At 39.2% G+C, this 23425-nt stretch overlaps 1 pseudogene; it reads left to right on the forward strand.

Moving 5' to 3' along the window:
- The first annotated feature begins 1011 nt into the window (after window positions 1–1011).
- Window positions 1012–21761, forward strand: LOC140925672 (contactin-associated protein 1-like; annotated as a pseudogene).
- Window positions 21762–23425: the final 1664 nt, after the last annotated feature.

Raw genomic sequence — 23425 nt, forward strand, 5'->3', positions numbered from 1 at the left:
CTTCGATGCGATAAGGATGCCTTTAAAACTGTGCGTAACAAGTTCTCTGCTCTTCTTAATGCTTCTAGGTCCGCGTATCATTCTGAGCTCATTGAGAGCTGTGCTGGAAACTCTAAAAGACTTTTCAGTATTGTAAATTCTCTCTGCAAGGAGCATCAGGACAATGCAATTCCTCCCCATCAGCGACCTCATCGTTGGCTAATGAGTTTGGGGAATTTTTCTGCAAGAAGATTGAAATGATCAAAGCTGATATTGACAACATTGTAGTTGATAGTGATCCTCATGTTAAATTCCGGTCACCTGAAACTGGGCTGGACAGTTTCTCTCCACTCTCAGAAGTTGATTGTACATAAAATTATTGTTGGTTCGTTGAATGCTACATGCAGTCTTGATCCTATTTCTACTTGGCTTGTGAAACAGTCTGTTGATGTGCTTACTCCAGTTATTACATTGATGGTAAATTTATCTTTTCGGGAAGGACGGGTACCTCAGACTGTTGGAAAAGCGCTTTGTCATTCCTTGAGTGCCAAGAAAGGCTGGCCGTTGATTTAACAACTTTAGACCTGTTAGAAATCTACCTTTTGTTGCCAAAGTTGTTGAACAGGCAGTGATTGGTCAACTGCTTGCTCATGGTAGAATTAATGCACCACTACCACCTGTGAATCAGTCATGCTATCGCACTTTTCGTTCAACTGAGACTGCTCTGGTAAAGGTCTTAACTGACATTCTCATGGCTATGGACCAACAGATGTTTCTCTTCTCGTCTTATTAGATCTGAGTGTTGCATTCAACACCATAGACCATAGAACTTTGCTAAATATTCTTGAGAATGACTATGGCATAGTTGGTGATGCCCAAAAATGGTTTGAGTCGTTCTTATCAGCCAGGAAATGACAAATAGTCCTTAATCAGCAGCTGTCTAAGCCCTTTGATCTGCATTGTCGAGTTCCCCAAAGCAGTTGTTTGGGCCATGCTCTTTTTCTCCTATATGCTTCTGGACTGTTTAAAGTAATGGCAAAGCATCTGCCTGTAGCACATGCGTATGCGATAACTCATGCCCACAATCATATTTTTCTTTTAAACCCATCCTCTAACTCTCAGAGGGACGCTATCAAAGTGATTGAGGAATGTATTGCAGAGGTTCGCCTTTGGATGGTTTCTCATTGGCTATTAATTAACGACATGAAGACTGAATTTATCTTTGGCTCTTACCAGCAGTTATCCAAGGTTTCCATTGAGTCAATTGCTGTTGGTACCTCTGTTATTATTAAAACCTGTGGAGTGTGTCCGTAATCTGGGTGTATGGTTTGACATTCATATGTCTATGGATACTCATGTTTCAAAGTCTGTAGTAAAGCTTTTCATGGCCTATATACCATCTGGCAAATAAGAAAGTTTCTTTCTGAAGAATCAACTAAGACTCTGGTTCACGCCTTTGTCATGTCGCATCTTGACTACTGCAATTCTCTTAGGCATACCTAATTTTCACAGTGCGACCGGTTACAGAAGATCCTTAATGCTGCTGCTCGGGTGGTTTGTGTTATTCCGAAGTTTGGCCATATCACATCTTTTCTAACCAAAATGCACTGGTTACCTGTGTATTTCCGAATTCAATTCAAGATTCTTTTGCTTGTTATCAAGGCATTAGAAGGCAAGGCTCCTGTGCACATTAGAGATTTTCTGAGACCTAAAGTTGCAGGAGGTTATACTTTATTATCACATCATCAACCAGAGACTGCTGCAAGTCCCAAAAACAAAGTGTAAATCTTTTCACCCATGCTGGTCTATCGTTATGGAATGCCCTACCTTTGGAACTAAGACTTATTTCAAATATTGACTGTTCATGACATCTTAAAACCTACTTATTCAAGAAAGCTTTTAGACCTGAATGATTTTGATTTTTTATTATTTATTCCTCTTTCAATGTTGCATTTTATTATTGTAAATTAGGTAGCGCATTAGAATATGTAATAGTTTAAGCGCTTTATAAATCTATTTATTCATTTTATATATTTTATTTACAAGGAATTTGAGTATAACATTAAGGCTTGTCCAAGACACTGACATAGTTATGTAATGGTGCTAAATAATCTTGCTAAACACGATTTTCAGACGACTTTCCAGCAACTAGTGGAATTATGAGACAGGTTATAACAACCGTAAACGAATTTTTAAAAATTTCACACAAACCCTCAATTCTAATCAACATTATCCATGAACCATGAAATTATAGAAGCCACATGAGAAGATTTATAATTCGAATTTACGAACGTCGTACCTCCTTTAATAGCCTTATTTGTGATATCAATAAAACTATTTAAAGCAGAGGCAAATGATGGAAATCCATATCTTTGTAGCGGCGTTAATAGCGGTTCCAAGTGGGCCGAAATCCCATACATTCACTGTAATTTTAGCCGTGTTTGCCCACCAGCCAAGATTGCGTCATAAATCGTGAAAAGGTCTATTGTAGTTAGGTGTCCCCAATTAGCGTACATTGTATGCTGGCAACCTCGACACTATGATAGCGTTCTTATACTTTCTTCCTTCCTTTAGAAATCAAACTAGTGCGCCGGTCTAGCTTGTGATCAGGTTATTTTTAATGTTTTGTTTGGTAAGTAAAATCAGTAAAATTACGGTGGGCAAGGCGAAACGAAAGTAGAGGCCACATTTAACAGAAACCACGTTAGCGAATCTAAGAGCACCGCTAAAAGTAATTATTCAAAGGAAGAATAGTTTAAACACAAGAGAGAATAAACACCAATCGCTTGTACCTCAAGGCAGCGATTCTCCAAGCGAATCCAAGCTCTGTTCTATTTTATTAATTAACTAGCAATTCCTGCAAACTTTTTGTTCGAGTGGGAAGATTTTTCCATACCTATATTCTCCCTCTTCCAAACAAGAAGCAGATAATCATAACTAGTAAGAAATCACTAGGAAAAGAAGTATAAACAGTTACGAAACAACGGTTAAGTTTTGCGCGTGAGGCATTTTTTAATTTAAGGGGAAAGAAAAGACACAACAACCAGCTGATTCGGTTTATCCGTTATCATCGTTTAGTTAATTTGAGGTCCGACAGCCTCATAAATACGACCGTATATAGAACCATCACTGTGAATATGTAGTAAGTAATCAAAGTATAAAATGGAAAGGCAAATAAAATAAACGTTCTAAAAGAGTCGAACGTCAACTGATACATATTAACATATCCCAACTCACTCACTCACTAGCCTGACTTTTCAAGATTTATTTCTGTGGCGTACGTTTAATAAGACTTCCGCTGTCTGAAATACAGCGAAAAAAGCGATCGCATCGACTATCGACTATCGAAAGATTCAGACTCTCGATCGTATCTGTGTGGAAAGTCTTCTTCACCTAACAAATAATGCCCAAATGATAAAATTCCGTGGATTGTCAGAAACGGCTCGTTAAAATTTGAAGAGGTTGGTATAGGTATACTCATAATAACTAACCCTTTACGGCGAGACAGGGAACCATGTGGCAACTTCGCAGACGTCGATCGTATAACAAAACTGACAATTATTTAACGCAAGGAATCTATTATGAATGAAAAGAACACGCGTGTCAGATGGGGTGTAAATCATTCGTGCTTCTATGTGACAGGGCACACCATTACAATCAAAGCCCTTTTAAGAAACACTCATAAGCGAACAGCTCTACTTACGACAAGCGGTCGCAAACGGCGAAAATTCCCGCGAACGGTCACTTTCAGTGATGCGTTACAGCCACTTTTTCCACTTTCCGACGACGTCCTCGTTCTACGTCACTTTCACACAAGCCTTAATCGAATCTGTTACCAAAACCTCACCATAGCTTCATGAAATTAACGTTTTAAGTCGCAATAATTTATATATATATATATATATATTTTTTAACGCTATCAGAGGCACCCAACGACGGTTTCCTGTACTGGATACACTTTTTAGGCTATCCAGAAAACTTTTTGATCTCTTGAAATGAATTTTGAGCGGCACTACAAAAAATTGTATCTGTTCGGTCATCCTAGGGCTTGAACTTAAGTCTTTTCGAAATAGCGAGGGCATCAGTATTATTTTCCCGAAAATTTTAGATGCAGTTTAAAGATTTACAAAAGTAAGAATATGTTTTTTATTCCTCTCTCCATCATATTTTTTCGAATCCGAAAGTTTTAAGTTTCCTTTTTCTACGAGAAATAGCTTAACCTGGGGAGTAGAAATGCGAAAAATTAAACTTCAGAAAGTAGGGAATTTATTAAGCTTCGAAAATTGTACATACATAGATGAAACGGTCATCTAGACATTTTTAGCCTTCCTCAAGCTATAGAAAATTCTAGGCAATTTTTGCTTCTGCGAACAGATATTTTACAGAAAACAGTTGTTAGGTGACTAATTTGTGCGCCACTAAACAAATTAAATTGAGCGTTGGCTTGTGTAACAGTTGTCTAGTTCATTTTGTAAATAATGTTAATAAATGTTAATTATGCGTCCTCATTCGCTATGGAACTCGAGAAATTAATAAATGCGAATGAAAAAATAACAGCGTGCGTTGTGTCAAACAAATACGCCTCCAAAACATTATATCAAACGTTATAAACATCAAAAATGAACTTTTGAAAAGCTGTTAGGCTAACAAGCTTTCAAAAACCACAAATGCAATCCTTTTCAATCTTCAAGTTATTTTGAGCCGTTATTCATATTTGTTTCACCCAGTTTGGTGGCAGTTTCCTTCGTTTGAATTTTCAATGATAAATTTCGTGATAAAGCTCCTTTAATATCCATTATTTTGGCCCCAAATTCTTGAAAAACTCCAGACATTCATTTCTTGACAACAGAAAAGGGCATTATTTTATCAGCGTGAAGGTCCACCAGTGAAGTGATACTGTGATGAACGCTCGAAGTGGCCAGATTCTTTCGCCTCACTCCCTATTTTCCCTATTAAAATAGAGAAAATATCTGTTCGGAGAAGCAGATATTGCCTAGAATTTTCTATTACTTGAGGACGGCTAAAAATTTATAAAAATGACCGTTCTATTCATGTACAATTTTCGAAGCGAATCTAATAAATGCCTTACTATTTTCTCTAAGTTTATTTTTTCACATTTCACTCCCCAGGTTAGGCTATTTTTCGCAGAAAAAAGGAAACCTAAAATTTTCGGATTCAAAAATGTGATGGAACTTGATGGAGAAACAAATCAGAAAAAATTCTCACTTTCGTAATACGTTAAATTGCATCTGATATTTTCGGGATAATAAAACTAAAACCCTTGTTATTTCGAAAAGATTCAAGTTCCCCTTGGATGACCGAACAGATACAAATTTTATAACGCCACTTAGCATACATTTCTATGGATCTAAAAGTACGCGGGACAGCCTAAAAAGTGTTTTCAATGTATTTAGGAGGAAACCGTTGTTGGGTGCCCCTGTAGGATTTCAACTCACTTTATTGGCGAGTATTTGGGGAAGACACTGGCATAGTTATAATTATGTAATGGTGCTAAATAATCTTGCTAACAACGATTTTCAGACGATTTTCCAGCCACTAGTGGAATTTTGAGTCAGGTACAAACTCAAAATAATTCTTCCTGTTTCTATTTATTAATGCGCCCGATATCGCGAGCCCCACACAAGCCCACAAGCCTTTATACGCGTATAATCTCAAGACAATAAGAGCTCACAAGTGAAGACAAATACAACAGACAGATATTAAAGGCAAACAATTATAATTTCGAACTCTCTATTAATTTTGAATTTGTAAACGTCATGGTGTAAAATCTTTCTTAACGTGAGCTTGGGTTGCCGTAACTGAAACTGCGTTGCAAAATATTGACACTAGGGAGTTTAAGATACGGCGACTACGGACTACGGCTACGGATAAACATGCTACTGCGCATGATCAAAACCACGTGACTGTTCATTTTTCCCGCGTAGCCCTGCGGCTACGGTGAGTTGTTGAGCTGTTTCGCGTAGTCGGGACTACGGAGAACATTTTGCTCGTATTTTGCCGTCTCGGTAATTCAAGAATCTCGTCTTTTCGCAAAAAAGTTTTCAATTCACCTGCTTTAAGTGAGAGGGAAGCGAAATATGTAAGTTGTGTTTAATTTCTGCTCAGATTTACGCTTTTAATCCACTGTTGTGACTACATTTTTATCTAGCTAAGCTCACATTTAAATAAGCTTCAGATTGACGGCCGAGGAGAAGAGAAATCATGCAGGTAATTTACTTTCTCTTCGCACTTGAAAAGTTTCAATGTTTGTTCGAACTGATTAGTGTGTCTTTCTACTTGTGTAACCTTTGTTTATGCGAGTTTTTGTATCGCATTTGCCCAATGAAACTGATGTAAACATCTTCGAGACAATCGTACCCTGCGAGCAGAGGCTACATTTTCGCGGTATGAGCTGGCGTGCGAAAAGTAGCCTCTGCCGACAACCGTTCAAATCCGTCCAGAAATCTGAACGAATAAATTTAAAAAAACGGGTTTTTTCTTGTTTTTGACCGGTTTAGAGCATTACGTGAGTCTTGCGTCAGCGAATGAACGCTGACCATTACTGCGCCTTCATGCATCCCTTCGCGCCAAATTCTCGCATACGAACGCGGATCAACACAGCTCAAACGTAGCAACAGGAAAATCCCTGTTTATGTATTTAAAAGAGCGTCGTCAACAACTTGAATAAGCTCTGTATTTTGAAGCTGTCGAAATACCGAAACAAGCTGCTGCCGGTGCTTCTTACGGGACCGTGTAAAGATCGTTAATTTATCATATGGTAGTTTTTGTTTGCCAGGAAAAGAAAATGGAAACTGCGGTGATTTTTGTGTCGCCTCTCAATACAAGGCTAAATGCACTGTTTTAAGACACAGATGGGAACCGGAATGTTCAAAAGAATCATCGATCAGTATTCTTTTAGTGGAAAAAGAAGAAAAAAAGCTTTTAACTGAACACTGATTCGCCCTCAAGGACTTCAACCTGGGTGGCTTCTTCACGAAGGAACGTTTGTCCTGTTCTGGAAAGAAACCAAAGCGGCAAAGTTTTTAAAGAATTTTCAGGTACAACTTGCACATAAATAGTCAAGGAAGTTCCGTTTTTAAATTGAAATTTAAGTATTTATAGTTGTTTCATAGATGTTTTATACGACTTGAGACGGATTTTGGCGTTGACATTTGATGTCTTCGGCAGCTTTTACTTGCGTGAAATGATCCACGATCCAGTTAGTATTACGCGAATTGCTTTTAAGGATAAAATCATGGGTTTTCGAACAAAATTTTTCGATAAATAATTTTTCTGACTACTGTTTCGTCTATGTTCATTCATAACATTAGTTTAAAACACAATCGTGAGACTACAGCATCCAATTTATTTCAAGCATCACTTCTGCGTAGCGTTGTCTGCGAATTTCATTTTAAAGCCGGAAAAACAATACTTCAAACTACAATGATCAGATCAGTAGTCGAAGAAGTCCATCTTCTAAATTTAATAAATGAGGTTTTACTATTTCTGTCTATTTCCTTAACGTTTGACATAAGTATTCATGGGCGAAAAAAATAAAACCTGTGTAACCAAAACTTTGTTTACCAGTTTCACCCGACGTAATTGCTTCCTTCAAGTAAGGAAGAATTTGTTCATCGTTCTAAAGATAATATCACATGCAAAACTGACTTGCATTTTTGTGAACTGTGATGAAAACAAGAAAATCTTTGCGTGTTGTTTCCCTCTCCGCCTCTTCTCTCCTAGTCTACTGTCTGTAGTGCAATCTTAACAGTCTATACTTGCACGACTCAACCCAGTGCTACAAACAAAGGACAACGCTCGTCCAGCCGTAGTTCGTAGTCAGTAGTCTCCGTATCTTAAACTCCCTAATGACAAACGCAAGATCGGAAGAAAGGAAAACGTAAGCTCCACATTCTCGCGGAAAAAGATTGGTTACAGCAAAGAAAGCGATGACAAACAGGACCAAAAGCAGATTCACCTCACACTTCGGAATCGCTGCGAAGACGAACTTGTTATTCCCAACTCGGTACGCGCATGCTCGCTACCTTTCTCTGATGATTGACAGATTTCTTAACTGGGGCGATCATGGAAAGCCAAAACGCGGCAAGATCAAAGGCCGTTGCCAGCCCCCCCCCCCCTGCTTGCGACTCACAATCACTTTGTTCATCCTCCACTTCGGCCAAATTTGCCTCAGAATCTTCTGAATTAAAACTTCTCTCAGAACTTGAATCACTTAAAGACATATTCCGTTGAATTTTGGTCGTTTTATTAGTATCCCGCTCGCTGAAAATAATTTCCCCTTTCTTGCTTCTTGGTCATTTACTCATGAGTTCGCGGCAGATGTCCTGATTCGATGACGTCACAACAACATTCGTACCCGCGTAACAGTCCTATTCCTCCTAGGTCAGCAAAGCAAATAAGCGAATCCTTTAGAAGAAACGGACACTAAAAAGGCATTTAGGTGAAAAATAAAAGAAACTCTGTACGCTATGGAACTCCTGAAGCAGGCTATTGAAAAAGTGGAGACTGAACTGCTTTTCCTCAAAGACGTCAACATTCGTGACTGAAACGCCCTGTCAGTTTAAGGAATGATATTTAGAATCGTTACAGCAAAGATTTTGTACAGAAAACAGAACAAAAAGAATCGAGAAAATTATATTTTCGTACGGCAATAAAATTTACATACTGTCTCGCCTTAACTTGAAAGGTTGAGGATGAAGGTGGTTCCTTCGTAAGGCAAGAGACCTAAAACTTTAAGAAAGACTTCTATCCAAAAATATGAAATACCTCAAAATTGTCCTTTTCCCCTCCCCTTTCCCACGGTGATCGCATTCCATCGTCTACAATTCCGCTGATCACTGGAATTGTAGATAGAATAAAGATGAATAGTGACCAGCTACTTCCATTCAGCGAGTCAGAGCTGTCCCATACTTTCTGCAAATTGCACGTTAAATTTGCGTCTGTTTCGTATATTTCCGCGGCGATAGCTCAGGTATGGATAAATCTTGTCTTTTACACAGTGATGGTGTGAAAGGGCCGGGGATCCAAGTCAAACGTGGCTAAGGAAATACCAGGAAGAGGACGAAGAAGAAGCCGTGACGAAAAAGGCAATCAAGGGAGATTTTCGTTTCATAAATATCTTACAACTTTTTTCTGTTTATTTCTTTTTTACAATCACCTTTCAATCATTTCTTTCTATACTTTTTGTTACCCAAGACATTTACCTCTACCCACTACCCACGACCCACGACATTTAGCTACACTCGATAGTATGAATACGTTGTATATCCTGGTTGAGGAGACCGAGATTGTACGTCTCGTGGGAGGAACATACCGTTAAATTCCGAAAATAAGCCCCGGGGCTTATATTTTTCAAAGGCCCTTTTTGAGGGGCTTGTTTTTGGAGGGGCGATTTAACGAAGGGTTTTTTGCGTTACCGGTTTGGTGGGCTTATGTTTGGAGGGGCTTATACATGGAGGGGCTTATTTTCGGAATTTTACTGTATACGTCGTATTCTCGGGGCAAGGCTGAATGGAAAAGCTCGTTTAGTGTGTAAGGGGTGACATGGTCATGAGCGTAAAAGGTACTGATGTTCGGTTGTAGGTTTAGTATAAAGAACAATTTCAGCAATCAATACCATCAAAGAGGGACACCTTGACGTAGAGAAAGGAGAAAGATTTGAATGAACAGTTTGATATAAATTTAACAGTGGGATGAAGGGTATTAAGGTAAGAAATGGAATAATACGTTTATAGTGAGAATGATCGCATGAATTTGAGGAGGTCGCAAAGATTCTGTGTGTATGGTGGATGTACATTAGAAGTGACAGCATGCAGGCCAATAATGCCCTCACCGTTCTCTCGTCCAACTGTGTTTATATCTATACCTCTCGTTTCCTTCCGACGACTACTAACAAGCCGGAAGTCCGCGATTCGAGGACTTTCTGTTTCGGCACCAAAGCTCTCGATCAGTGATTCTAAACCGAGATCGACAACTGTTTTCAATTGCCTGTACTGTTATCGACCATAGCTCTCGATCAATCAGCGGGTGAAAAGTCGCTCAGCCATTGTAAAAAAATAACTGCAACTAATTATTTTATCGGTAGTTGTATTAAAACAGCCATTTCTTTAGGTTCCGTACTAGCTTCCGCAGGTTCCGTGGTTCCGCGGTCTGCAGTTCTACGGATTAGTCTTACCCTGGCTAAACTACACACAAAGTTTATAGTAGGTTGTAGAAAATAGGAATGTTAACAATGTTAAGTCTAAAAACACTTTACAGACGTATTCTTCACTGATTGGAACCATTTTCTTTACCCCAGTACAGTAAAACGTATGAAAAAGAACCTCGATATTGCGAACCTCGTTACCATGGTTACAGCGACCAAATTTTGCCAGTCCTTTGGTCTTCCATTCCACTTTAAATGAAAATAACGGCAAAAACGTTTTTAAGTTTCTCAACACGGTGATGCCAAAAACCCTGCAGGGCTATCTGAAGCGAGCTCTCCATAAATTGGACTCGTACCATTATACTGACCTTATTTCTTTTTTTTTTTTTCTGCTGGCTGCGGTAGGGAAGAACAGTTCCATGATATTTGCCACGCTTGAATAAATCAAAAATTACTTGCACGTAAAACAAGCGTTTAATTTTACCGAGCTGTGGAATTTTCCTGTTCCCAAACAAACTCTATCATCCATTTCAACGATGTTCAGATCTTAAGTCCAAAGGGCAATTTTTTGGCATTCGTTTGTTTGGCAACTTTCTGTTGGTCAATTTACCTTGGAATTTTTCCAATTATTGGGTCAATTTCATTAAGCAGATGAATGACTTTTCATCGATAAACTTAAAAATCTTTGTGTTTAAGTTTTTCATCTTTTTATAGCTACAAGCTTACCGCTGTCACATTTCTAGCGTGTAGTATTATTAATTAACTTTCTTTTTATATAATAACGCGTATATTGTCGGACTTTCCACTGAGGCAGCTTTATAGACGATTATCTTGCAATAAAGCAACATTTTCCATGTAAAATTTGTATTCGATATACTTTTATGTCTATCTAGAACTATAACTAATAACGACAGCTAAGTGCAGAGGAAATTCATTAACGATATTTATAAAATAACTAAGATAGTAGGCACGTTCTGATTGGTTAAAAACCTATGGTTTATTGCGCCTTACTCAAGCTTATTCATGGAAGCTTATTCCGCGCAATGCACTGTAAATAAACAAGGTATTGGCGCAAAACGAGGAACTACTCGTAGTCTACAAAATATCGGCACAACTCGGAAAGAGGAGTACATTAACCTATAGAGACCGAAACACGGTTAAAAAAAGTGACGAAAACGGCGAAGCCGCAATAACCTCGATCAACTGTCAATACTCCCTCTTAAGTTTTGAAAACAACTAAGTAAGCGTAATAGAAAGCTTTCGTTACGCTTTTGCAGAAATTGATATTCCTACTGTTGCATTTTATAACACCGAAAGACGATAGTCTAAACAGGGGAAATCGCCAACCGTGAAACCCATTTTAATCTGGCAAATTGCACACTCCTTGAGTCAAAAAGTTTAAAAAAACTAGATAATTAAACTATAAGAAATTAGACGTCCAGATGTTTCAAAACTGGTGCTATCCCGGATGTATTTTGGCCCTTTCTAAATTAAAGCCTGACAAGGATCGGTTATTTTTCAACGGGTCTTCATTATGGCGGGTCGTTGTTTTCTTGGGCTGGGGCTCTTGTTGGTTTGTGTTTTTTGGGGCACTTGGCTGAGCCACATCACAACTGCTCAAGTAGGTAAGGAGAAAACTAACAACAAGGGTAGACATTACAAATATCGTCATTGTTAGATCCTGAATTACATACATTTTTTCAATTAAACTATTCGGTCACCTACTCGCTGACCCTCAGCCCGAGCGAGTTATATGCCACATGCAATTGTGTAACTGTATGTAAGCATTGTTATTTTTAACGCAATGGTGGCATACTTTCCCATTTTTGTAAGAATTGACGGGATGCTCGGCAACTCGGGTAATTACCGCACATTTCATGATAAAGATGGCTTAAACCCCGCAATTGAATTGCTGTTTTCTCGGTTTTTGGAGTTTCCCATCTGAGTCTAATTCCTGGCTTCAGTTGCATGCCGGGAAACTGAGGCGAAAACTATATCTGGAGCTTCAAGCACTTATTGAAAAAAGTGAGTAATGCTTTATTATCCGAGCGTTCTCCGCTCGTGGGTATCATATGCTGAATATTGCATTAATGTGCTTCTCTTCAATTAGATTTTATTTTGTTTTTTGGACTCACCTGCATGGTTTAGAGCATACAATACAATACAATACTTTTTTATTAATTCTCTCCTAGGGGCTTTTCAGAATTAATTTACAATATGTTTATAAAATACAACTAAGACTAACGATATACATGTTCTTGATATATAAATAACAACTTAAAAATTACTACTTCTAATAATCACTAACAATGTAATAATATACTATGGTATGTATACCGGTATCCTATTTCTTCATTAATTCTGCCTTTGCATGTTTTTTAAATGATCTTAATGATCGGCAGTTCTAGTGTTGTTACTGAGACTATTCCACGCTTTTGCTGCCCTATAAAAGAAGCCACTCTGGGCAGCCGCTGTCCGGCATCCTGGCAGGTTTAGATCTTCACTGTTGCGGAGATTGTAAGCGTGCGCATTGGATCGCTTCCCTATTTTACAGCTAATAATTGTTAACACATTTGTACATCATTGTCACGTCCCGCAACCAAACATAATGAACCTTTAACATGATCAACCTTTAACATGATGAACGCATGAATAGACCATTTTACAGTTGTGTGCTCAGTGCCCTAGCCTTTGAATAGACGCGAGGCTGGCGGCGACCTTGTTTTGGTACAAACCTTCTTGTTTTTCATATGTAAATGATCATGTTCACGGGCTTGTTAGCATGAGAATACCACGATTTGCACTTGAAAAGCAGGCAGGTTTGTAACAAAACAAGATCACCGCCAGCCTCGCGTCTATTCAAAGGCCAGGGCACTAAGCACACAACTGTAAAATGGTCTATTCTTTTATATAATCTTAGGACGCTGAACCTAACTTTAACTTCTTTTTTTAATTACTGATTATTAGGTGTGTATGCTTATATCTTTTTTTATGCTTAAATATATTTGAACGTCTATTTGCCTAATTTTCTCGGACTCTGGCTCTCATTACCACCTCTGTTTTTATACTCCCAATGATGCAAGTTTAATCTAGCCCCGTTAGGCAATGTCTAGTGTTAATTTGGTATATGTTAATTAGACATGTGCTAGACAAAACAGTCTAACTGCTCAAGGTCAGTCAAGGATCAATTGCCGTCTATAGCCTTCAATTAGCTAGTTAAATTCATTTTCGCACACTCAGCAAACAGCGAATAGGACTGATCTCAAAATAGTTTTCTTGAACCAATAATCGAATAACATAGAGAAGTTCGTTGCCGCCAAAATTGTTGGAGATTCTTGGCTGTTTATACTTAAGATGCAGTGTCAATCTTATAATAAAGAGGCAACTGGCCTTAGAGTAAGAACAAAGTCGTCCTTGACAAAAGTGTTACAAAGTTATCCTTGAATTAACGGGTAAATAGCTAAAAATCACCTAAAAGCTCAAAAAACAACCACCTCTTTTTTGCTTGGCACAAGAAGTAATGAACCATGAAAACACTTCTTGGGAGAAGAGCCTCTCGACAGTTGTCTCGGCGGGACCGCCAAACCGCCCAACGAAAAAGGCCATTATTAATCTTTTCCATCAAGAGCAATAATCATTTGCCTTTTATCCAACACTGAATGGAGTCTATAGAGTCTTGCAAAAGTTTGTCCAACACTGACTTAACTGAGTTAAGTATAAATTCTCGAGGAAACTTAAATGAGACTAAAGAAGCTTGTCGAGAGACTTGCTAATTAAGACGATGAGATGGTCTTATATCATAGCGAGACGTAATATACTACACCCTCTAGAGAGCCAAAATGGACTGTCTGTAGAAAGAGAGACCTTTGCTTTAGCACTTTCAGCGACCAAAGGACACTCCTTCGAGAACTCGGTGTGGCGCGAAGAAACTTGTGAATCCACCCAACAGTGTGCACAAATGTGCCGCAACAAGAACCCATGGCTGCAATTATTTACGCTCACCACGTAGAGTGATCTTCGGCTTCTCAACTTAACAGACACCATACTGACAATAGACAAATTTCAATAAGGGCGTCACAGATTGGAAATAAAGCAATCAAGAGCGAGGTTTTCCGAACTGTTCTATGTTCGGTATACATGTCGTTAGGAAGTCATTGATTCCAACTTGCCGAAAATTGTTTTTGGAAAAGAAGTCAATTAGGAGCCGGATAATAGGACAATCACATGACTTTGGAGAGCATATAGTTTATTTGTGTCCCTCTTAGCATCATTAAGCGCTTAGAACAGCGATGTGTAAGCGCTATATAAATTCCATTATTATTATTATTATTATTATTATTATTATTATTATTATTATTATTATTATAATTTGCGCCCAAGCGGAGCGAGGGTGCAGTGATGCTACGAGGGACACAAATAAACTATATGTCCAACAAAAGCTATGTGATTATCATTATTATCAATACACAAGACCAAAACGTACAAAGTTTATTTCGTAAGGAAAGACTGTTAACATGAAATTATGTTGCGGGCTACAAATTCCATTTACATGGGCAACGATTGGCCTGACCAATGATTAAAGTACAAACAGAATTCCACAAGACCAGTATGATCAGAGAGTCTCCGTCGCAATTGGCGTATGAACAACAACAGCTTATAAAATGCTAATATAACTTGCAAAAGGTGTAGCAACAAGAAATTTGAAGAGGATCTATCATGGCTTCACAATTTGCATCAATTCGTTTCCAGACAGGAGCGATTTTGTTTCCTGGATTTTGGATGACTCTCTTGCCCTGTAGGCTATCCAAGTTTGGTTAAGAGTCAGACACCTTACCCTGCGAGAAAGCAGAGGTTTCTCTCTGGCATGGCTTTTAACGTTTACGAAGTCGTTCGTGTCTCTTGGCGTCACATAGTTGGTTTGTTTGTTTTGGGAATTTTGCTATAAGGGCTGCCAAGTGAACATATATGGTCTATTGAGGCTGGTCATTAAAACGTACAAGGTGTAAAGTACCAGTCAAAGGATTTGACCAATTCAGTAGCTCAGTCACCTTAATTTATAAAACCAACAAACTGAGTCAACAGGTCAAATAGTAGAAAGTTTAACTTAGTTATGTGCTAAAAAAGGCTACATAAGATAAATATCTTTAAATTCAAGTAAAGTATATATTACGTTTTGCGGTCAAAGTAGTCCAGCAGATCGGATTGCACACAGTTTACTACTGGACCGAAATGTTACAGCAAAAATACAACTGAATTTTGAAAGGTTGCAGGTCCCTTCAATTAAGACGCATTTCAGAATTGTGCGGTCTTTGTTGTTATGTCGGAAAACTGGATCCCTGATCCCCTTCCTGAACCCATGGTTTGTGATCCCAGATCCGGGCGCTGTGACCTCTGATCCCACCCAATTTTTGGCTGTTGATCCCTGATCCCATATACCTTGTTATGACCCTCAGCGTCTATGAAATGAGGTTGAGTGAATAAGAAACGCTATAAGAATTTTCACTTGCGGGTGTTTCTTGTAGAGATGAGACTCAATGTGTTGGGAATGTGCAACAGGACGGAAAAGGAAAGAAGACGGCAAACCTTGTGTGACAAATTTTCTTTGAAAAAACTTTTTCTGAAATAAATAAATGGTTTTATGCTTAATGTATCTTTTTTTTAAAGACCAGAAAACATTAATGTTAAATTCACGACAAACAAGCAATTAATAGCCCTGTCACGTTTGTCACACACAAGCGTTTTACCGTCCTCTTCTCCCTGTCGTCCTGTTACGTAAACTCACTAATCTCTGCAGAAGAAAACGGCTAGAGAACTAACTATCCGAGCGCGTAGGCTCACAGGATAATATCGCGACGGAGATTGTGAGACAAGAGATTCCAAACATGTAAACGAATCACCCCAAATTTCCCGACCACATTCAATCTCAAAAAAGACCGCAGTGTACAACTTGCGTACCGAAGGCCTTTAGAGTACTTGATTGCCTGATACATCAAAATAATGCAGGCGCGAAGTCCCTTAAGCCTGAATTTCATCCGATTACTTGGAGTCGTTATTACTCCCTGAGAGGAAAAAAAGGACTCGAAGCAATTGGATGAAATTCAGGCTACGAAGCCCCAGGACTGAAAGGAAAGGGCGATGCAAAATGGCGGCGAAGCCGGCAAAAAAATTTAACCAGTGTCAGGTCATCATATATTTTATGAATTTTGAAACGTACGCTAAACTATGATGGTTCTTGCCAAGTCGAATGCTTGCCCCTCATAACTGAGGGGCAAGCATTCGACTTGAGTTTAAAGGGGCTGTGTCACGGCAGTCCAGTTCATTTTGTTTAATTTTGCTAATTACTCGCCCTCAATCGCTATGGAACTTAAAGTAAGCAAAGAAATTACAGGTAAATGACAAAATCAGAGATCTGAGACAAACAAATATGTCTCCTGAACATTATTTCTGAAGTTGCAAGCAGCAGGGATCAACTTTGAAAAACTCCCGGGGGGGGCACTTGGGTATTTTTTGGGTGGGTATGTGCCGCCCGGGACTTCAGATTGGCACCCCGTTCTAAAAGAAAATTCCCCTAAAATTGATACCCCATTCTAGAAATGGGCCAATTTTTTATACCCCGTTCTAGAATTCGCCCTAAAACTGATACCCCGTTCTAGAAATGGGCCAATTTTTTATACTCCGTTCTAGGGTGCAACAAGAGTATAACAGTTTGCTTCAGTAACGCATTGAGCCGTATTTTTAAAAGCAATTTGTCCTTGAATAATTTCAAATGGCTGCTTACAAAACTGGAGCTTTCATGCGTTCGAAATATCATACCCCGTTCTAGAAAACGCCTCTGAAATGGATACCCCTTTCTAAATCAGGAGCTTTAAAATCACGACCCCGTTGGGCGGCACATACCCGTATAGGTAATGTATGGGAGTACCCCCCCCCCCCCGGGGAAAAACTGTTAGGCTGAACAGTTTACAAAAACCCTAATTTCAATCCGTTTCAATCTTCTTCACTTTTGCCCATCCGAAATGTTTCTCTTAATTCAACGGGCATTTTGTAATTTTCTAATTTGGCTGAATTTCGTGACACAGCTCCTTTAATATCCTTACTGGATTTTAAGCTGTAAATCCTCGATGATGACTAGTCGGGAGTGTTGTACGTATTGCCTGCCATGGTAATCGTCACTGGCACTTCCCCTAAGGTGGCGTGGAACCTGTCTACTCGCGCAGTAAGAGATGGCGAAGACCGTTAATCCTGAAGCGTCGGAAGTGCCTTTTTTTCATCCGGGGGAGGGGGGACTCAGCAAATACTTATACGGGGAGGCTCCGCCACGAGGTCCGACCCCTTACCCTTTTATACATCTTTTTTTTACGAAAAAGTAACCCTTTCACATACACAGAACTTTGCATCCCTTTTAACTGCTGTAAATGCACTGTCTATTAAATAGGAGTCAATCACAAAAATAGAACCTTTTATCGACTCAACAAAGAGATAAAATTCATCCGTTAGCCCTTTTGGGCCCTTTCACAGACCCAAATGACAGATTTCCCCTAGTCTTCTATATACTTCAACGAGTAAAATCCCTACCATTCCATACACATAAAGCCTAAAAAAAGGTACCCCTTTCGGTCGGAGCCTTCCCGTATAGGCCATTATAGGGAGTACCTCCCCCCCTCCCCGAGTTTTCGTCCCCTTTTCCGGCAGAAGCCGTTTGTAGCCTCGAGGTCGATCGGCATTTCGAGCGCGAAGTGCTTCTAGTTCCCGTCGCATTTGTTCTAGTTGATGGGACTGCTGAGAACGGCATCAGCTTCCTCTTTAGTTTCTCGGTCTAATGTAACTCCTGTAAATTTTTCCCGAATCTCCTCCGCTAGGAGAATGGGCATTGACACACATTTGGCTTGGGAGAAGAAGATAAACCATACTCCGATATACTGTAAGCTCTTGCCCTCATGCAGTTTTTTAATGCGCTATGTCCACTCGCTTACGAGGACGTATGACAGTACGCAGATAGAAACATCGTACACCGAGAAAGACTGATGTCTACTGAAGTTAACTATAAGAAACGAAAATCAAAGCTAACTGTCACCGCAATCGGGTAAATGATAAAATCCACCATGACAAAACTATTTATACAGGTAGCCAGCAATGATAAATCTAGGCATGATTTACCTACGAATTCAATGTTTTAGCAAATCTCAAAACAGACCGACCGATACATATGCCGAAATGAGTGCAAAATTTCGAAGTTGAAAGTAAAAAGAATTATGTCAAATACAAGTCATAGCGATGAGGCTGTCAGAGGCGAAAGACCGAAAAAATTGTTTGCTGCGGATCCCTAGTCTGTTCCATACACGGTGACACAAATCATAGTTTGAAACGCTCTCCTAGAAGCTGCTTTGGCAGCTTTTATCCGTTTGAGCTCAAAATTTGCTGGATAAAAGATCCTTGTATTCCAAACAATCGTATGTTTTTTGTTTTTTTGATTTTAACGGTTTTTGGCGTGAAAATGACATCATAGTGTTGATGTAGGATGTGGACACTGGAATTAACGTGATAGCTCAGATCAGAGCATCTAACCGAGCAACAATAGTCAGTAGAGAATATTTGCTTTATCACTCGGACAATGTGCTTAAGTATGAGATATATCCGGAGAATACTCCTTAAGCTTTCTTTGTGCACGCTATCAAACGCTGGAAATAGATGAACCTGTAAATACAATCCTCCCTGCCATTCAAATGACACTGCTCCATGTAGTTCCTCAAGGTTTAGATATGGTCTTTGCAGCCCCGACCTTTCCGAAATCAGCATGTTCTTCGCAGCACTCTATCGACCGTCAAAGACTGGGGTAATATTCACAATGACTTTTACAATTAGCACTTTTGACTTGGTACAAAATGTGATAACAGTTGCTCCAGTCACTTGGTATCCCATCGAGTCGGTATCAGCTATTCCTCCGAGGTTTTCTTTTAGAGTCTATTACTTATAACATTCTAACAAGACCCTGATGCAATTTCTTTGCAGATGGTTGTCGTCGCCTCAAGTTCCTTCCACCGGACGATGGCCAATATTTGACAGATCACGTGTTTTTAAATCTTACTATTGGAATATACACGCCTTGTCATCACAGATGTGTTATGGAAAGTAGATGCGTGTCAATAAACATTGGTCCGCCTGTGAACGACAAAGTTGCGTGTGAACTTAGTGATTCGGACCACATACAGCACCCACAACATCTTAAACCAAGACAGGGCTGGAGTTATAGAGGCATCACAGAGGTACCAATGACAATTAGCTTTAAACCATACGAAGATAAACCAACGACAGCCGATTGTATGTCTCGCTATTTATCGATAAAGGAAATAAAGGTTTTTAATAAGCGGGTGATGTTCCCTATGATGAGTTGCTGCTGATGCTGATGATAATGATGATAATTGTGACAGCCATTAAAGTTTTATTATTATTATTATTATTGTTATTATTATTATTATTATTATTATTATTATTATTATTATAACAATTATGATATGAAAATATATGTCTTCGCTCTCATAAATCGACAATTCCAGAAAAATCCCAAACGTTTCAACCTCACTGGAAGGAAAATAAAATATTGAGAGGTTCGAGAGATCTAAATAATACCTTTTTCTATCTCCTATGATCACAGCACGGTACATAACTTTTAATGTGATTTTAAAAATATACATTCTCCATTAGAACCTCTGCGTCAGTAATCCTTGTCTTAACAACGGAACATGCTTCACAGGATATACGAGCAAGAAATACCTCTGTGTTTGCACTTTTGGCTTCAAAGGAGAAAACTGCGAGAAGGCTCCAGGTAAAATAGTGTAGAAGATCGATATTACATGGCCGCGCGGATGGCCGCGCTGATCTCGAAAATTAAACGTAACAATAGAGCCTACACTAATAAGGCTGAGATCGCTGACCAATTTAATAAGCATTTTGTCAATGCGAGCTAATGTGGGTCAAAACCTGGCCAAAAGAATTGAACATTGTGAAGGGCGTCCGACCCAATTCATAAGATCGACTCCAGTAGCTAGCTTTGTTATGTCCTGTGTCACTGAAACCCAAGTATGTTCACTATCTAAATGTTTAAATGATCTTAAGTCATCCTTATATTTTCCTAATAAACTAATCAAAATAGCTGCCCAGCCACTGCCAATACCTTTAAAATATATCTATAACCAGTCTATTGAAAATGGAATTGTTTCTGATATTTTAAAAGTCTCACAAATTCCCCAGTGTACAAGGGTGGTGATGCTACAGACCCTAGCAACTCTCTCACCATTCAGTAAAGTGCTCGAGCGTGTAGTCTATAATCAATTATATTCGTTGATTTCATAGATAAACACCAAATCTTGTACAAATATCAGTTTGGATTTGGGAAAGGATATTCCACTGAACAAGCTATTCTTGAAATTACTGACAATCTGAAGCTAGCTACTGATAAAGGTCAAATAACATATGGTTTAATTCTTGACCTATCAAAGGCTTTTGACAGTAAATCATAAAATACTGCTCTCTAAACTTCATCTATATGGAGTTCGGGGTACATCACATAATTAGTTTGAAACTTATTTGCACAATCGTGGGGCGACAACACGGTCTGTGGCTTAAATTTTGACAATTCTGGCGGTTTTATCGCCGTACCTTTGCTAATAATTTGTTGTTTTCCATTGAAGTTTTTGTCGGTGAAATGTTCATTGTAATTAAAAGTCACGTAAGTAACCTTTTAACACCAAGCACTTGTATTCTCTGGCTTTTCGTTCGTCAAGAAAATGTCCCACAAAGTAGCGCGGTGTTAGAAAGGCCCTTCTAGAGGTGTTTCGGGATATACAAGCAAGTATATACAAATTATAAGCACGAGAAAGTCACTGAAATAGTGATTAACCACAAGAATAACTTAGAACCTTCTCTTCGCAGCCTTATCATGCAGTGACTTAAAGAACGGCGACCCTACAGCATCAAGTGGAAATTACGACATTGATCCAGATGGCGAGGGAGGCGTGGCGCCATTTCACAGTGTATTGTGACATGACTGAGAAGAATAGAGTTGGCGTGACAGTTATCAGTCACGACAGTGAGAGCAGGACACATGTAAAAGGATGTGAATGGGCAGGATGCTACTCACGCAACATTCATTACATTGGAGCGAGTCTGTTTCAACTGGCCAGTCTTACCAGTGCCTCCTCACACTGCGAGCAGTTTATCAAGTATGAGTGTTATAGTTCAAAGTTACTGAGAGATGGACAAGGATGGTGGGTGTCACGTGATTATTCTAAGATGACATACTGGGCAGGAGCATCACCTGGCAGTGGTAAGTGCGCATGCGGGATGAACAACACGTGCGCAAACCCCAGTTATGGCTGTAACTGTGATAAGAATGACTATGTATGGCGTGAAGACAGCGGTCTTCTCACTGACAAGACAAAGCTTCCAGTAAAACAGCTCTTTTTTGGTGATAATGGCTATCTTGATGAGCAAGGCTACCACACCCTGGGAAAATTCAAGTGTTATGGTACAGCATAATCACTTGGGTGATCACACACACAAAGAAACTTGTTAATACCAGAATTGTTATTTGGTGTGATGTGGAATGTTAAAACAAGCTTGTAAAACACAGGCAAGTGCTGTTCAGGGTCATTTCAACAAAACCTTTACAGGAATAATTTACAAGCTTTCGGACTCTTAATAGCTACTCTTGACAAACAAAGCACATGTTAGATCACCGTTCGGAGCACTCTCTAGGAGGGGGCGCTCCTTGACAGTTCGGCATGCTTCCTAAAACCCTGATCCTATCTCAGATCAAAATCCCAAAGGGGGTGGGGGGGGGGGGGGGGTACTCCTGAGAATTCTTTGTGGGGGTGTGTCACCCGGTTTTCCAAATCCCGACCCTATTTCAGACCAAAAAATGTAATTTTCCACACCCGTTTTCAGATCTCTAAAATCCACACCGTTTTCAGACCTGGCATTTAGACAGAAATTATGTTATCATTACTTAGATCAGAGTGCAAACAAAAAATTCTTCAAAGCCATTTCAAATTCGCATATTTCTCTTTCTTTCTTACTCATTTGGAATTGAAACGATAAAAACGTTCTCAGTTGCACTCCCGTGGTTCTCTCAAAAACCATACCCGATTCCAGACCAAAATGGGCAAAGTGCATACCGGTTTTCAGACCAAAACGGCGCAAAAACCCTACCCGATCGGGCGACACATACCTTTATAGCTTATATAAGGGAGTACTCCCCCCCGACCAAAATATGTGATTTTTTTTCAACCCTATTTCCTAACTGATTCGCCGTTCTCAAGTGAAAACAAAACCTTACTCTGTTTGAGACCCTTAAAATATGATGTCAGAGCAGAAGGATCCAAAACCATTCTCTTTGGCGCCGCATATACTATATATAGCTACGGAAGAACATTTTTTGAGTGTGTAGCCACATGTATGATTCACATAACGGAACCGAATGATAGAGCCGACGGTTCTGGTTGTTTTATGAAAAACGTTTTGCTTAGCTAACTTTCTTGGGCAAGCATGCAAATAAAAAAGGAAAGACAAGAAAAGTACCGGGAATTCACAGTTTTGACGATGTGACAAGAAATTAACCGATTAAAGAGAACTTGTGTCTGAACCTGGCTACACCGCGCATGTGCTTTATCGTACATAAAACTTGTATGTTTGGATCTTAGAATCTTCTTCTTAACCAGTTTCGTTAAGAAAAGAAGGGTGGAAGTTAATATTTGATAACTGGTTTCTTTCATCAAGGAAAAACTTGTCACTTTACATAAGATTGTTAATAACATGCCAATAACTTGGGTTATAGTTTTCTGTGCTTTAAAGTTACACATGATAAGAAAGAACACCAGCAACAGTCTCCGCAAGTTTTCGCCTTTTTTATGGCCAGGTTGACTGAGTTATCGACTTATAATTATATGTGTTATAGAGACGAGGACTAACCTCAAGTAAAATGTATTTAGATATATTGAAGCTCGCATCGTACACTTAACCCGAGGGGTACTTGGGTTAATTTTCAGTTTGTGCCGCTGGCCTCTCAGAGCCGCTACCCCATTATAGTTTATTCTGTGGCCAATTATAGACCCCATCTTAGTCACTTTTGGGCAAACGTAATTTTCTCGATCCCAACTTAGTCACTCTCTATTTATGTATCAATCCTTATCAATCCTCTTTGAAAATAAGTCATCCTAAAATGAATTGACCCAGTTTTTAAATTGAATGAAGATCTCTTTACTTTTCACCTACAATACAAACATT

The sequence above is a fragment of the Porites lutea genome, chromosome 2, assembly GCF_958299795.1.
Source record: "Porites lutea chromosome 2, jaPorLute2.1, whole genome shotgun sequence".
In the NCBI taxonomy this organism is placed as follows: Eukaryota; Metazoa; Cnidaria; class Anthozoa; order Scleractinia; family Poritidae; genus Porites; species Porites lutea.